This window comes from Thalassophryne amazonica, chromosome 7 (genome assembly GCF_902500255.1).
Source record: "Thalassophryne amazonica chromosome 7, fThaAma1.1, whole genome shotgun sequence".
NCBI lineage: Eukaryota > Metazoa > Chordata > Actinopteri > Batrachoidiformes > Batrachoididae > Thalassophryne > Thalassophryne amazonica.
In genome coordinates this window covers 26,727,329-26,733,328 of record NC_047109.1, presented here as the reverse complement: position 1 = coordinate 26,733,328, position 6,000 = coordinate 26,727,329, and positions in this window count along the sequence as shown.

Sequence of the window (6,000 nt, the reverse complement as noted above, 5' to 3'; positions counted from 1 at the left end):
TCGATTCCTTTCATCAATACCTCCTGTGAATTTTCTGTGTATTAAAAGTAGGCTTTACAGGTTTTCTATGTCAACAACATTTGTTGAGTCTTAAAGTAAATTAAAATGAAATTGGTCACTGTATCCTCGATCTCTGGACATAAATAGAAATAAAATCTGTTGTTTTTGTCAAAAGCATTTCCTTTCAGGTATAAATGAGACATCAAGATCAGTGTAATTCATAAAGAACAGAGGATATCTCATTTTGGGAGAAAAAAAAAAGTTTTGATCAGTTGGAGTTTGTTTGGAAAGAAGTGTCATTTGATTTAAAATGATTTGCTTTGAAGTTATTAATTCCAACTGAAATCTATCTTTCTAGCTGTACTCAGCAGAGAGCCGGTTTTCAGTACACATTCCTAAGTATGTGTCTTTGTGCTTACTTATTGTTGTTGTTGATTTTCCATGTTAGAAGAATAGAATAGCCTTTATTGTCATTGTACAGGGGGATTGGGGGTACAACAAAATTAGGGGTGTCCTGCAGAGCTACTGTACACCACAAAAAAAGAAAAAGATATCTTACATACCACAAAAAAATTGTTTAAATATGAAATACTGTACACACACACACTATATGTGTGTGTGTGTGTGTATATGTATTTATATATACACACACACGTGTGTAAAAATTAATAAAGAACTGTTTTAAAAAGTGGTTGCAAGCATTTAGGGTAATGATTGTTAAACACCAGGGGCACATTTAGGGCAGTGATTGTGAACACTGGAGGCACATTTAGGGCAGTGATTGTGAGCACTGGGGCACAGAAGCCAGTGCTGTTAAGGTGTTAAAGGCGGTTGAGAGTATGTTGGGTTGTTTGTTGTCGGGGGGGTATGGGAGAGGTCTGTGGGTGTTTGCAGTATGTATGGCCCAGGTGATGAAGCTGCTTGTCAGCCTGCTTGTGTGGGACTTCATTGACCTGTAGCGTCTCCTGGAGGGCAACAGGTCAAACAGGGTGGGCTTGCGTACAAACAGTGACATCAGAGCACATGTATATAGCGCCAAATCACAACAAACAGTTGCCCCAAGGCGCTTTATATTGTAAGGCAATGGTGTGGTGGAAATTACATTTACAAGGCCAATAGTGCCCGTAGTTAAAGAATATAACAGGGTACCAAAACAGTTTCAGGCAATCAATACTGAACTAATAATAATACCGCTATTATTTTATGAGCATGTATTCTTGATTCAATATCTCTGAGGTACAGGTACCATTGATTATTGTAAAAATGATAAAACATCCATGACTTGTTTGTTCTGGTAACAGTATTACTTTGTGAATGAGTAATGACGTTATTTTGTAAACTTGTGGCATTAATTGTCTTTTCAATGTTAAATGCTATTGTATCTTTCTTGCTTAATTTGTACTGTATCTATGTATATATCTGTACTTTGTATTTTTCATAGTTTCTATTATTGAAGCACTTTAAGCTGCATGCTTTGTAGAAAAGGTGCTATATAAATAAAGTTTCTTCTTATTTTATTATAATTATTCCTCATCATACTCTGAGTGGTCTCATCCAAGATCACAAGGGGTTTATGAACTGCTGGATGAATGTGAAAATGATGTGAATCAAGTGCTGTGGCCTTCGCAGTCTGCAAAACTCAACCAATGTATTTATTTATTTATTTGGTTTTACAAGAAAAACACACTGAAGTAGAGTAAAGCAGAGTTGGTATGTTCACCAACACATACTCAGGATTATTTTAATGCAGGACTACTGTCTGGAAGCTAATATCCTAATATGGCTAATAGTGCCACTTTTTTCATTATTATATATTTTCTTATGTGTGTTTTTACTGCCCTTTTATACTGTTGGTGCTGTACCTTTACTGGCACCACAATTTCCTTAAGGGAACTCTCCCAAGGGATCAATAAAGTTCCATCTATCTAATATCTATAGAGCTTTCACACTCATTTCCTGCATGTTAAGCTAATTTGATTGTGAGGATATTTGGACAGACATAAAGGTTACATTAATTGCTAAATGGCCTGTAGGTGTGAAAAGTAGTGTGAATGGTTGTGTGTATATTGTTCTGTGACTGACTGGTGACCAACCCAAGGTGTATCCTGCCTCAGACAGGCTCCAGCTCCCACACAGCCCAAGTGAGGACAAGTGATACTGAAGATGAATAAATGACTGAATCTTTAAGATATACATCAATTTTGATTATTTTAATTTACATTTTATTGATGAACACACAGATAAACTTAAAACAAAGTCAGCAAACCACAAATGAATTTAATGGTCCCAAAAAAAGTACCAAAACTGGTGTGACCTTTGTTTTTATTTACTTATGTGTCGCAGGTCAGGGCTGTATATAGAACACATACGGTTGGAGGTCTTGTTTGTCCTGGACTTCCTGCATGAAGTGCCACTCCTCACTGCACATTCCAAATTTGTATTGCATTCGTCCAATTCACAAATTTGTTTTTGGCTTGTACCCCCTTTTTTTTTTTTCCTGCACATGTATTGTGACCACAGGTTGAAGAATGATTTGTCGACTGCAAAGATGCCCTTTCTGGCATCAATGCATTGACGTTGACAGGTGCCATGTCTCTGAAATGTGTTACTTTTGGTGTGTTTTCTACTAATGTGGACCTGCAAGCTTTTTTATTTATTCTGATGCCGCAGTGGTTGCAGGTCACTATCACTTGGTGGCGAACACAAACTTGTCCTGATGATGAAGACGTTGCTGCCTGTGCTGATGCCGGCGGTGCAGGAGGTAGTTCTGTTGGTGATGGACGTGGTAACTTCTTTTTACATTGACCTAAATGTCTAATGAAAGCCATTCTCTGGAGTATTGTTGATGTGCAATAACAACAGTGAAAATGTTCCATTTCTCTGCAGCCCAGATTGCATTTAACAATGACAAAAATCTAAAAACAGAAAAAAAAAGTATGATAAACTGATGTGTACAGTGATGCTTCATGCAATGTAGTACAACACCCCATACCAGCCCTAAATGGGTGGTTGTCTTACCCCTTTGTGAAAAGTTCTTGCCATGTATATTTTTATTTATTGCTAATAAAAACAAAGAAAAATAACTACCTGACATAAAATACATTTCTACATATTCACATTGGCAAATAACAGACTGCATTTATTGAAAGTTTGTGAAGGAATGATAGGCCAAGATATACAAACAACAGAAGGGTCCATACAGTTTTCCAACATTGTGGTGTGGGAGATGGGCGCACGTGCGCACACACAGTAGGCTAACGGAACTGACTTGAGAAACTTGAAATAGTTCACACACACCTTTGTGTTTCAAAGCAATGCTCACATGATTGGTAATGTAGTACTTCACCTTGTTAAAGGCGTCAAACACCATTTACAAAAGGTGCAGTGATACTTTCTGCAGCACACTGTGCATCACTTCAGAGACGGAATGGGATCCTGATGCATCTGTGCAGGTCAAACACACAAGCACACACCTTTTCAATGTTAAATAAAGTTATGATGAGTTCTAATAATACACAAACTGAGCACATTTGCTGAAAGTTGCCATATGTTTTGTTCATTTTTGTTAATCAAGCACACTGTTTAGTGGGGAGGTAGCTAATTAACACTCATACCAGCTACGTTAGCATGCAATTCCTACATTTACCACACATAATGCATGACAAACATTTAAAAAATAACTTAATGTTTATGTCAACATAAGGGGTATGTCTAGGAAAACATTTTAAACACTTATGTTTATGTTACGTTACTTACAGCCATGAAGTTAAAGTATGTTTCCACGTTACGGCTGCTCTGGGCAGGATGGCTCTTTATGTAAAAAAAAAAAAAAAAAAAAAAAAAAATGGGCGTGACTGAACCCGACTATGAGGGAGGGATTGAAACTGGAGGCGGGACTGACACTGGTTCAGACCCGCCCATTGGTTCTGGAGCAAGTACCCTCTCAACTTTGTGGAGGGTGAGCATCTTCCTCATTTTAGTATTTAACTTTACAGTTTTTCTCAGCTGCTAAGACATTTCTCAAAAGCTGCTCTCCTTTTCTCTAAACTCTGAACACAAAACCCAATTTTCAAGCAACATTCACAAAACCCGACTCTTCTTGCAAAACCAAACTTTCACCTCAAAACAGTTCAATCTGTGCTCAGAACTGAACTACGTTGTGTGTATGTTGAACTATGAAATTGTGCCCTGAGTCAACCAAAATGAAAAACACTACTGAGCAGTCTAAACACTACTTAGAAAAATAGAAAATACAATGCTGAGGACAAATGAGGCTGTAGAAATATGTTTACTGTTCACTGTAGGCTAAAATCATGTTGCAAAACAAACCTGTGCATTTAGCACTTGTACAGAGGAAAAAAGTACAAAAACAGAAATCCTGTGCATTTACACATAGCACTTGTAAAGTACAAAAACAAACCATGTGCATTTAGCACTTTTATACAGTAAGCCTACATAAAAATAAAGTTCAAAAGTTACATGGAATACTAGGCCTACAAACAGACTAATCCTCCATTACAATACTACAGTACACTGGCACAGTGATGCACTGAAATATTTACTTAAAGTATACTGTGGTACAGTATATATCCAATCCAACTTGATTTATAGAGCACTTTAAAAGAACAACAAACAGGGTGCTTTCCAAATAAGACATGAATAAAATACAACACAGATAAAACAAAAATATAAATAAAAAAAGTGACCAACATGACTAACACTGACTAGAACATGAACAATTTTGAAATGCCTTAGAGAAAAGATGTTTTTAAGCGAGACTTAAAAACCTCTAAAGAAGGAGCCAGCCTAACATCCAAAGGCAACTCATTCCATAGTTTGGGGGCCACCACAGCAAACGCTCAGTCACCCCGCTGTTTCAGTCTCGACTTGGGACATCAAGAAGTAACTGGTCAGCTGATCTGAGAGACCCTTGATACTACTGTATACTCACACAGTAATACCTGTCAACATTTACAAAATATAATGTTAGAAAAGGTAATTACCTGTTCTCTAAATCTTCAGTTTATGGTGGACACGGTGAATCGACTGATGTTTGGTTGGACCCTTTGTGCAGCCTCCCTCATGCTCATACCATGGACAAGAACATGGTCAATCACAGCAGCTCTGATTTCATCAGATATTAGTTCTTTGTCTTTGCTGACCGCCTCTCAAACTCCTCCTCTGATTTCTATCCATTGTAGTGCCTCACAAACCAGTGCTCTCTGAGCTGTCTTGTATATGCTCCCTCACATCATTAGACACAAGTGTGATCAATTTTGAGTTGTGTTCAACCGGTGACACCTGTGGTTTAACTGTGTTTGACCTTTGCCACCTGTGCTCACCATTATGAAACAATGAAAATGTGTTGACAAGTTGTGTCTAAACAGGTGCAAAGTGCTTATAGTTTTGCCAAAAGAGTGACTGATTCAATCAGTGGGTTCAGGCAACTGAACATTTGGTTCAGACAACAGGGTTTAGTGTTTTAGCAATTGAGAAAATCTGTAAACACACCCTGTGGCCAGTCTACTATGCCAAACCCATATTTGTACAGTGGGGTAAAAAATATTTGGTCAGTCCTTGATTGTGCAAGTTCTCCTACTTAGAAAGACGAGAGAGATCTGTAATTTTCATCATAGGTACACTTCAACTATGAGAGCAAAATGAGAAAAATAAAATCCAGGAAATCACATTGTAGAATTTTTAAAGAATTTATTTGTAAATTATGGTGGAAAATAAGTATTGGTCAATAACAAAAGTTCAACTCAATACTTTGTAACAATCTTTGTTGGCAATGACAGAGGTCGAATGTTTCCTATAAGTCTTCAGCAGGTTTGCACACACTGGAGTTGGTATTTTGGCCCATTCCTCCATGCAGATGCTTTGGGGATGTCGCTGGGCAACATGGACTTTCAACTCCCTCAACAAATTTTCTATGGGGCTGAGGTCTGGAGACTAACTCTGCCACTCCAGGATTTTGAAATGTTTTTTACGGAGCCACTC